This window comes from Arachis hypogaea, chromosome 1 (assembly GCF_003086295.3).
Source record: "Arachis hypogaea cultivar Tifrunner chromosome 1, arahy.Tifrunner.gnm2.J5K5, whole genome shotgun sequence".
Taxonomy (NCBI): domain Eukaryota; kingdom Viridiplantae; phylum Streptophyta; class Magnoliopsida; order Fabales; family Fabaceae; genus Arachis; species Arachis hypogaea.
The window spans coordinates 43,417,139-43,429,291 of NC_092036.1; the positions used below are offsets into that span (position 1 = coordinate 43,417,139).

At 39.4% G+C, this 12,153-nt stretch overlaps 1 non-coding gene across 1 annotated transcript; it reads left to right on the plus strand.

Moving 5' to 3' along the window:
* The first annotated feature begins 6,242 nt into the window (after positions 1-6,242).
* LOC112715315 (small nucleolar RNA R71) lies at positions 6,243-6,351 on the plus strand. The gene has a single exon (XR_003159609.1). It is a non-coding gene; the product is annotated as a small nucleolar RNA R71 (small nucleolar RNA).
* Positions 6,352-12,153: the final 5,802 nt, after the last annotated feature.

Sequence of the window (12,153 nt, forward strand, 5' to 3'; positions counted from 1 at the left end):
AGACCCCACAGGATCCCCACCTACCTTCTTGGTGCACGAAATTATGATCATCAATGGCACCATCAACATGGTACGCTCAATTGCAATCTCAACTCTTTATCACAACTTCGCACAACTAACCAGCAAGTGCACTGGGTCGTCCAAGTAATAAACCTTACGCGAGTAAGGATCGATCCCACGGAGATTGTTGGTATGAAGCAAGCTATGGTCATCTTGTAAATCTCAATCAGGCAGACTCAAATGGTTATGAATGATGAATAAAACATGAAGATAAAGATAGAGATACTTATGTAATTCATTGGTGAGAATTTCAGATAAGCGTGTGGAGATGCTTTGTCCCTTCCGTCTCTCTGCTTTCCTACTGTCTTCATCCAATCCTTCTTACTCCTTTCCATGGCAAGCTGTATGTAGGGTTTCACCGTTGTCAGTGGCTACCTCCCATCCTCTCAGTGAAAATGTTCAACGCGCTCTGTCACAGCACGGCTATTCAGCTGTCGGTTCTCGATCATGTCGGAATAGAATCCAGTGATTCTTTTGCGTCTGTCACTAACGCCCCACAATCGCGAGTTTGAAGCTCGTCACAGTCATTCAATCCTTGAATCCTACTCAGAATACCACAGACAAGGTTTAGATCTTCCGGATTCTCTTGAATGCCGCCATCAATTCTAGCTCATACCACGAAGATTCCGATTAAGGGATCTAAGAGATAAACATTCAAGCCTTGTTTGCTTGTAGAACGGAAGTGGTTGTCAGGCACGCGTTCATAAGTGAGAATGATGATGAGCGTCACATAATTATCACATTCATCATGTTCTTGGGTGCGAATGAATATCTTAGAACAAGAATAAGCTGAAATGAATAGAAGAATAATAGTAATTGCATTAATACTCGAGGTACAGCAGAGCTCCACACCTTAATCTATGGTGTGTAGAAACTCCACCGTTGAAAATACATAAGAACAAGGTCTAGGCATGGCCTAGAGGCCAGCCTCCCATAGAGGGTTCAATCATAAAAACATGATCAAAAGATCTAAGATTGAAAGACGAAAAGACAATAGCAAAAGGTCCTACTTATAGAGAACTAGTAGCTAGGGTTTACAGAAATGCGTAAATGACATAAAAATCCACTTCCGGGCCCACTTGGTGTGTGCTTGGGCTGAGCATTGAAGCATTTTCGTGTAGAGACTTCTCTTGGAGTTAAACGCCAGCTTTTGTGCCAGTTTGGGCGTTTAACTCCCATTCTTGTGCCAGTTCCGGCGTTTAACGCTGGGCAGTTTTGAGCTGATTTGGAACGCCGGTTTGGGCCATAAAATCTCGAGCAAAGTATGGACTATTATACATTGATGGAAAGCCCAGGATGTCTACTTTCTAACGCAGTTGAGAGCGCGCCAATTGGGCTTCTGTAGCTTCAGAAAATCCACTTCGAGTGCAGGGAGATCAGAATCCAACAGCATCTGCAGTCCTTTTCAGCCTCTGAATCAGATTTTTGCTCAGGTCCCTTAATTTCAGCCAGAAAATACCTGTAATCATAGAAAAACACACAAAATCATAGTAAAGTCCATAAAAGTGAATTTTAACTAAAAAGTAATAAAAATATAATAAAAACTAACTAAAACATACTAAAAACAATGCCAAAAAGCGTATAAATTATCCGCTCATCACAACACCAAACTTAAATTGTTGCTTGTCCTCAAGAAACTGAAAATCAAATAAGATAAAAAGAAGAGAATATGCAATGAATTCCAAAAGCATCTATTTAGATCAGTATTAATTAGATGAGCGGGGCTTTTAGCTTTTTTGCCTCTGAACAGTTTTGGCATCTCACTTTATCTTTTGAAATTCAGAATGATTGGCTTCTCTAGGAACTCAGAATCCAGATAGTGTTATTGATTCTCCAAGTTAAGTGATGATTCTTGAATATAGCTACTTTATGAGTCTTGGCCGTGGCCCAAAGCACTCTGTCTTCCAGTATTACCACCGGATACATACATGCCACAGACACATAACTGGGTGAACCTTTTCAGATTGTGACTCAGCTTTGCTAGAGTCCCCAATTAGAGATGTCCAGGGTTCTTAAGCACACTCTTTTTGCCTTGGATCACAACTTTATTATTTCTTTTTCTTTTTTCTTTTTTCCTTTCTTTCTCTTTTTTTTCGAATTTTTTTTTGTATTCAATGCTTTTTCTTGCTTCAAGAATCATTTTTTTATGATTTTTCAGATCCTCAGTAACATGTCTCCTTTTTCATCATTCTTTCAAGAGCCAACATTCATGAACAACAAATTCAAAAGACATATGCACTGTTCAAGCATACATTCAGAAGTCAAAAGTATTGCCACCACATCAAAATAATTAATCTGTTATAAAATCTGAAATTCATGCAATTCTTCTCTTTTTCAATTAAGAACATTTTTCATTTAAGAAAGGTGATGGATTCATAGGACATTCATAACTTTAAGGCATAGACACTAAGACACTAATGATTATAAGACACAAACATGGATAAACATAAGCATGAAAATTCGAAAAACAGAAAAATAAAGAACAAGGAAATTAAAGAACGGGTCCACCTTAGTGATGGCGGCTTGTTCTTCCTCTTGAAGATCTTATTGAGTGCTTGAGCTCCTCAATGTCTCTTCCTTGCCTTTGTTGCTCCTCTCTCATGACTCTTTGATCTTCTCTAATTTCATGTAGGAGAATGGAATGTTCTTGGTGCTTCACCTTTAGTTGTCCCATGTTGGAACTCAATTCTCCTAGGGAAGTGTTGATTTGCTCCCAATAATTTTGAGGAGGAAAGTGCATCCCTTGAGGCATCTCAGGGATTTCATGATGAGTGGGGTCTCTTGTTTGCTCCATCCTTTTCTTAGTGACGGGCTTGTCCTCATCAATGAGGGTGTCTCCCTCTATGTCAATTCCAACTGAATAACAGAGGTGACAAATGAGATGAGGGAAAGCTAACCTTGCCAAGGTAGAGGACTTGTCCGCCACCTTATAAAGTTCTTGGGATATAACCTCATGTACTTCTACTTCCTCTCCAATCATGATGCTATGAATCATGATAGCCCGGTCTATAGTAACTTCGGACCGGTTGCTAGTGGGAATGATTGAGCGTTGGATAAACTCCAACCATCCTCTAGCCACGGGCTTGAGGTCATGCCTTCTCAGTTGAACCGGCTTTCCTCTTGAATCTCTCTTCCATTGAGCGCCCTCTTCACAAATGTCTATGAGGACTTGGTCCAACCTTTGATCAAAGTTGACCCTTCTAGTGTAAGGGTGTTCATCTCCTTGCATCATGGGCAAGTTGAATGCCAACCTTACATTTTCCGGACTAAAATCTAAGCATTTCCCCCGAACCATTGTGAGCCAATTCTTTGGGTCCGGGTTCACACTTTGATCATGGTTCTTGGTGATCCATGCATTGGCATAGAACTCTTGAACCATTAAGATTCCAACTTGTTGAATGGGGTTGGTAAGAACTTCCCAACCTCTTCTTCAAATCTCATGTCGGATCTCCGGATATTCACTCTTTTTGAGTTTGAAAGGGACCTCGGGGATCACCTTCTTCATGGCCACAACTTCATAGAAGTGGTCTTGATGCACCCTTGAGATGAATCTCTCCATCTCCCATGACTCGGAGGTGGAAGCTTTTGCCTTCCCTTTCCTCTTTCTAGAGGTTTCTCCGGCCTTAGATGCCATAAATGGTTATGGAAAAACAAAAAGCAATGCTTTTACCACACCAAACTTAGAAGATTTGCTCGTCCTCGAGCAAAAGAAGAAAGAAGAGAATAGAAGAAGAAGAAGAAATAGAGGAGATGGAGGTGGCTTTGTGGTTTGGCCAAGGGGTGGAAGTAGTGTTTAGGTTGTGTGAAAATGAAGGAGTGAAGATGGGTTTATATAGGAGTGGAGAGGGGGTGTATGGTTCGGTCATGTGAGGGTGGGTTTGGGTGGGAAAGTGGTTTGAATTTGAATGGTGAGGTAGGTGGGGTTTTATGAAGGATGGATGTGAGTGGTGAAGAAAATAGTGAGATTTGATAGGTGAGGGTTTTTGGGGAAGAGGTGTTGAGGTGATTGGTGAATGGGTGAAGAAGAGAGAGGGTGGTGGGGTAGGTGGGAATCCTGTGGGGTCCACAGATCCTGAGGTGTCAAGAAAAATTCATCCCTACACCAAGTGGTGAGCAAAAATGCTCTTTATGCCAATTTTGGCGTTAAACGCCGGGCTGGTGCCCATTTCTGGCGTTTAACGCCAACTTCTTGCCCCTTCCTGGCGTTTAACGCCAGTCTAGTGCCCCTTTCTGGCGTTAAACGCCCAGAATGGTGCCAGACTGGGCATTAAACGCCCATTTGCTGCCCTTACTGGCGTTTAAACGCCAGCAAGGTTTTCTTCCAGGGTGTGCTATTTTTCTTTCTGTTTTTCATTCTATTTTTGCTTTTTCAATTGATTTTGTGACTTTCCATGATCATCAACCTACAGAAAACATAAAATAACAAAGGAAAATAGATAAATATAACATTGGGTTGCCTCCCAACAAGCGCTTCTTTAATGTCAGTAGCTTGACAGTGGGCTCTCATGGAGCCTCACAGATTCTCAGAGCAATGTTGGAACCTCCCAACACCAAACTTAGAGTTTGAATGTGGGGGTTCAACACCAAACTTAGGAGTTGGTTGAGGCCTCCCAACACCAAACTTAGAGTTTGACTGTGGGGGCTCTGTTTGACTCTATTTTGAGAGAAGCTTTTCATGCTTCCTCTCCATGGTTACAGAGGGATATCCTTGAGCCTTAAACACAAAGGATTCTTCATTCACTTAAATGATCAATTCTCCGCTGTCAACATCAATCACAGCCTTTGCTGTGGCTAGGAAGGGTCTGCCAAGGATGATGGATTCATCCATGCACTTCCCAGTCTCTAGGACTATGAAATCAGCAGGGATGTAATGGTCTTCAACTTTTATCAGAACATCCTCTACAAGTCCATAAGCTTGTTTTCTTGAATTGTCTGCCATCTCTAGTGAGATTCTTGCAGCTTGTACCTCAAAGATCCCTAGCTTCTGCATTACAGAGAGAGGCATGAGGTTTATGCTTGACCCTAGGTCACACAGAGCCTTCTTGAAGGTCATGGTGCCTACTGTACAAGGTATTGAGAACTTCCCAGGGTCCTGTCTCTTTTGAGGTAATTCCTGCCTAGACAAGTCATCCAGTTCTTTGGTGAGCAAAAGGGGTTCAGCCTCCCAAGTCTCATTACCAAATAACTTGTCATTTAGCTTCATGATTGCTCCAAGGTACTTGGCAACTTGCTCTTCAGTGACATCTTCATCCTCTTCAGAGGAAGAATACTCATCAGAGCTCATGAATGGAAGAAGTAAATCCAATGGAATCTCTATGGTCTCAGTGTGAGCCTCAGATTCCCATGGTTCCTCATTAGGGAACTCATTGGAGGCCAGTGGACGTCCATTGAGGTCTTCCTCAGTGGCATTCACTACCTCTTCCTCCTCTCCATGTTCGGTAATGTTGATGGCCTTGTACTCTCCTTTTGGATTCTCTTCTGTATTGCTTGGAAGAGTACTAGGAGGGAGTTCAGTAACTTTCGTACTCAGCTGACCCACTTGTGCCTCCAAGTTTCTAATGGAGGACCTTGTTTCAGTCATGAAACTTGAGTGGTTTTGATCAGATCAGAGACCATGGTTGCTAAGTCAGAATGGCTCTGCTTAGAATTCTCTGTCTGTTGCTGAGAAGATGATGGAAAAGGCTTACCATTGCTAAATCTGTTTCTTCCACCATTATTGTTGTTGAAACCTTGTTGAGGTCTCTGTTGATCCTTCCATGAGAGATTTGGGTGATTTCTCCATGAAGGATTATAGGTGTTTCCATAGGGTTCTCCCATGTAATTCACCTCTTCCATTGAAGGGTTCTTAGGATCATAAGCTTCTTCTTCAGATGAAGCATCCTTAGTACTGCCTGGTGCAGCTTGCATTCCAGACAGACTTTGAGAAATCATATTGACTTGCTGAGCCAATATGGCATTCAGAGTATCAATCTCAAGAACTCCTTTCTTCTGATTCGTCCCATTGTTCACAGGATTCCTTTCAGAAGTGTACATGAATTGGTTATTTGCAACCATTTCAATGAGTTCTTAAGCTTCTGCAGGCGTCTTCTTCAGATGAAGAGATCCTCCAGTAGAGCTATCCAATGACATCTTGGACAGTTCAGATAGACCATCATAGAAGATACCTATGATGCTCCATTCAGAAATCATGTCAGAAGGACACTTTCTGATCAATTGTTTGTATCTTTCCCAAGCTTCATAGAGGGATTCACCTTCCTTCTGTCTAAAGGTTTGGATTTCCACTCTAAGCTTACTCAATTTTTTGAGGTGGGAAGAACTTTGCCAAGAAGGCATTGACTAGCTTTTCCCAAGAGTTCAGGCTTTCTTTAGGTTGTGAGTCCAACCATATCCGAGCTCTGTCTCTTACAGCAAAAGGGAATAGTATAAGTCTATAGACTTTAGGGTCAACCCCATTGGTCTTGACAGTGTCACAGATTTGCAAGAATTCAGCTAAAAACTGATGAGGATCTTCCAATTGAAGTCCATGGAACTTGCAATTCTATTGCATTAGAGAAACTAATTGAGGCTTAAGCTCAAAGTTGTTTGCTCCAATGGCAGGGATAGAGATGCTTCTCCCATAGAAGTCACCCAGCACCTTCCTTGCATTGTTGGCATTGTTGTTGTTTTCGGCTGCCATGTCTTCTTCTTTGAAGATTTCTGTTAGGTCCTCTACAGAGAGTTGTGCTTTAACTTCTCTTAGCTTTCACTTCAAGGTCCTTTCAGGTTCAGGGTCAGCCTCAACAAGAATACTTTTGTCTTTGCTCCTGCTCATATGAAAGAGAAAAGAACAAGAAAATATGGAATCCTCTATGTCACAGTATAGAGATTCCTTGAGGTGTCAGAGGAAAAGAAAAATAGAAGGAAGAGGTAGAAGAATTCGAACTTAGAAAGATAGAATTTGAATTGTACATGTTAGTCCATAAATAGAAGGATGTGAGAAGAGGGGAAGAAATTTTCGAAAATAAATTTAAAAAGATTTTAAGAAAATTTGAAAAATTGAAGAATGATTTTCGCAAAATATGATTGGGAAAGAGATAAAGTGATTTTTGAAAAAGATTTTGAAATTAGAAATCAAAAAGATATGATTGAAAACTTATTTTGAAAAAGATGTGATTAAAAAGATATGATTGAAAATATATAGTTTTAAAATGATATGATTGAGAAGATATGATTGAAAAACAATTTAAAAAGATTTGATTTTTAAAATCAATGACTTGGCTAACAAGAAAAGATATGATTTAAACATTAAACCTTTCTCAACAGAAAAGGCAACATACTTGAAATGTTGAATCAAATCATTAATTGTTAGCAAGTATTTTTGAAATTGGAAAGAAATTGATTTTGAAAATATATGATTGAAAAGATATGATTTGAAAAAGATTTGATTTTGAAAAATTATGAAAACTTGAAAAAAATTTGAATTGAAAACAAAATCTTCCCTCTTGTGCCATCCTGGCGTTAAACGCCCAGAATGGTGCACATTCTGGCGTTTAACGCCCAAAACACTACCCTTTTGGGGGTTAAACGCCCAGCCAGGCACGCTGGCTGGCGTTTAAACGCCAGTTTTCCTTCCTCACTGGGCGTTTTGAACGCCCAGCTTTTTCTGTGTAATTCCTCTGCTGTATATTCTGAATCTTCAACTCTCTGTATTATTGACTTGAAAAGACACAAATTAAAATTTTTTTGGATTTTTAGTAATGAGGAATAACCAAAATGCAACTAAAATCAAATAAACAATGCATGCAAGACACCAAACTTAGAAGTCTGTATACTACTGACACTAACAAATTGAGAATGCATATGAGAAACAACAAAACACACAAAACAAGACAATTTAAAGATCAGAGCAAGTAAATCATCAAGAACAACTTGAAGATCAATGAAGACACATGATAAATGCAAGAAGAACAGAAACATGCAATTGACACCAAACTTAAAATGAGACACTAGACTCAAACAAGAAATATTTTTGGTTTTTATGATTTTGTAAATTTTTTTGGATTTTTCAAAAATTATATGGAGAAGAAAATAAAGAGATTCAACATTTTTAATAAGAATTCCAGGAATCATGCAATGTTAGTCTAAAGCTTTAGTCTAAAGGAATTAGACATGGCTAGCCAAGCTTCAGCAGGACATTGCATTCAAGAGCTAAATTGTTGAAGATCAATCAGCTTTGGTGATGATAAGAACATCACCTTGAAACACTAGAATTCATTCTTAAAAATTCTGAAAAATACCTAATCTAAGCAACAAGATGAACCGTCAGTTGTCCAAACTCAAACAATCCTCGGCAACGGCGCCAAAAACTGCACGAAATTATGATCATCAATGGCGCCATCAACATGGTACGCTCAATTGCAATCTTAACTCTTTATCACAACTTCGCACAACTAACCAGCAAGTGCACTGGGTCATCCAAGTAATAAACCTTACGCGAGTAAGGGTCGATCCCACGGAGATTGTTGGTATGAAGCAAGCTATGGTCATCTTGTAAATATCAGTCAGGCAGACTCAAATGGTTATGATTGATGAATAAAACATGAAGATAAAGATAGAGATACTTATGTAATTCATTGGTGAGAATTTCAGATAAGCGTATGGAGATGCTTTGTCCTTTCCGTCTCTCTGCTTTCCTACTGTCTTCATCCAATCCTTCTTACTCCTTTCCATGGCAAGCTGTATGTAGGGTTTCACCGTTGTCAGTGGCTACCTCCCATCCTCTCAGTGAAAATGTTCAACGCGCTCTGTCACAACACGGTTATTCAGCTGTCAGTTCTCGATCATATCGGAATAGAATCCAGTGATTCTTTTGCGTCTGTCACTAACGCCCCAGAATCGCGAGTTTGAAGCTCGTCACAGTCATTCAATCCTTGAATCCTACTCAGAATACCACAGACAAGGTTTAGACCTTCCGGATTCTCTTAAATGCTGCTATCAATTCTAGCTTATACCACGAAGATTCCGATTAAGGGATCTAAAAGATAAACATTCAAGCCTTGTTTGCTTCTAGAACGGAAGTGGTTGTCAGGCACGCGTTCATAAGTGAGAATGATGATGAGCATCACATAATCATCACATTCATCATGTTCTTGGGTGCGAATGAATATCTTAGAACAAGAATAAGCTAAATTGAATAAAAAACAATAGTAATTGCATTAATACTCGAGGTACAGCAGAGCTCCACACCTTAATTTATGGTGTGTAGAAACTCCACCGTTGAAAATACATAAGAACAAGGTCTAGGCATGGCCGAGAGGCCAGCCTCCCATAGGGGGTTCAATCATAAAAACATGATCAAAAGATCTAAGATTGAAAGACGAAAAGACAATAGCAAAAGGTCCTACGTATAGAGAACTAGTAGCTAGGGTTTACAGAAATGAGTAAATGACATAAAAATCCATTTCCGGGCCCACTAGGTGTGTTCTTGGGCTGAGCATTGAAGCATTTTCATATAGAGACTTCTCTTGGAGTTAAATGCCAGCTTTTGTGCCAGTTTGGGCGTTTAACTCCCATTCTTGTGACAGTTCCGGCGTTTAACGCCGGGCAGTTTTGAGCTGATTTGGAACGCCGGTTTGGGCCATCAAATCTCGGGAAAAGTATGAACTATTATACATTGCTGGAAAGCTCAGGATGTCTACTTTCCAACGCAGTTGAGAGCGCGCCAATTGGGCTTCCGTAGCTCCAGAAAAATCTACTTCGAGTGCAGGGAGGTCAGAATCCAACAGCATCTGCAGTCCTTTTCAGCCTCTGAATCAGATTTTTGCTCAGGTCCCTCAATTTCAGCCAGAAAATACCTGAAATCATAGAAAAACACACAAACTCATAGTAAAGTCCAGAAAAGTGAATTTTAACTAAAAACTAATTAAAATATAATAAAAACTAACTAAAACATACTAAAAACAATGCCAAAAAGTGTATAAATTATCCGCTCATCACTTCTCCCTCTCTCTCACATCTTTTCATAACACTCTTCCCCAAACATCATTCACCAATCACCTCAATCATTCTACCCCATCACCTCTTCACCACTCACATCCACCCACTCTTCCCCATAAACCCCACCTACCTTCAAATTCAAAATCTCTTTCCCATCCAAACCCACCCTAAATGACCGAACCCTTACCCCTCTCCCTCCACTATATAAACCTCCCATCCTTCTTCATTTTTACACAACACCACCCTCTCTTCTCCCCTTTGGCTGAAACCTACACCACTCTTCCTCTCCTCTATCTGTTCTTCTTCTTCATCTATTCTTTCTTCTTTTCCTCGAGGACGAGCAACATTTTAAATTTGGTGTGGTAAAAGCATAGCTTTTTTTTTTTCATAACCATTGATGGCACTAAAGGCTGGAGAAACCTCTAGAAAGAGGAAAGGGAAGACAAAAGCTTCCACCTCTGAGTCATGGGAGATGGAGAGATTCATCTCAAGGGTCCATAGCTCAGTAATAGAGCATTTGACTGCACATCAAGAGAGCCCACTCATGGACCTCAACAAGAGCATGAGGAATTCCCTCATCAAGAAATCCCTGAGATACCTCAGGGGATACATTTTTCCTCCACACAATTATTGGGAGCAACTAAGGATAGGAGCACCAAAATCACAGGGGATCAAGCAACAAAGGCAAGGAAGAGATATAGAGGAGCTCAAGAACACCATTGGTCCTTCAAGGAGAAGGCGCCACCATCACTAAGGTGGACTCATTCCTTAACTTCCTTGTTCTTATCTCTCTGTTTTTCGATTTTATGCTTCATGGTTGTCTATGTTTGTGTCTTTACTACATGATCATTAGTGTTTAGTAACTATGTCTTAAGCCTATGAATAATTCCATGAATCCTTCACCTTTCTTAAATGAAAAATATTTTTAATACAAAAGAACAAGAAGTACATGAGTTTCGAATTCATCCTTGAATTTAGTTTAATTATATTGATGTGGTGACAATACTTTTTGTTTTCTGAATGAATGCTTGAACAGTGCATATTTTTGATCTTGTTGTTTATGAATGTTAAAATTGTTGGCTCTTGAAAGAATGATGAAGAAGAGAAATGTTATTGATAATCTGAAAAATAAAAAAAATTGATTCTTGAAGCAAAAAAAAAAACAGTGAAAAAGAAGAAGCTTGCGAATATATATATATATATATATATATATATATATATATATATATATATATATATATATATATATATATATATATATATATATATAAGAAAAAGAAAAATCAAGCAAAAAAACCCAATAGCCCTTAAAACCAAAAGGCAAGGGTAAAAAGGATCCAAGGCTTTGAGCATCAATGGATAGGAGGGCCCAAGGAAATAAATCCTGGCCTAAGCGGCTAAATCAAGTTGTCCCTAACCATGTGCTTGTGTCATGAAGGTCCAAGTGAAAAGCTTGAGCCTGAGTGATTAAAGTCGTGATCTAAAGCAAAAAGAGTGTGCTTAATAACTCTGGACACCTCTAATTGGGGACTTTAGCAAAGCTGAGTCACAATCTGAAAAGGTTCACCCAGTCATGTGTTTGTGGCATTTATGTATCTGGTGGTAATACTGGAAAACAAAGTGCTTAGGGCCACGGCCAAGACTCATAAAGTAGCTGTGTTCAAGAATCAACACATTAAACTAGGAGAATCAATAACACTATCTGAATACTGAGTTCGTATGGATGCCAATCATTCTAAACTTCAAAGGATAAAGTGAGATGCCAAAACTGTTCAGAAGCAAAAAGCTACAAGTCCCGCTCATCTAATTAGAACTAATATTCATTGATATTTTGAGATTTATAGTATATTCTCTTCTTTTTATCCTATTTGATTTTCAGTTGCTTCGGGACAAGCAACAATTTAAGTTTGGTGTTGTGATGAGCGGATAATTTATACGCTGTTGGCATTGTTTTTAGGTAGTTTTTAATAGGATCTAGCTACTTTTAGGGATGTTTGGTGGATGAAATTGTGATTCGTACTCTTTGTACTTGTATGAAATTTAATTTGAGATAATAGCTCTTTACTATGTGTGGTCACAACTCCGTTCAACTAACCAGCAAGTGTACTGGGTCGTCCA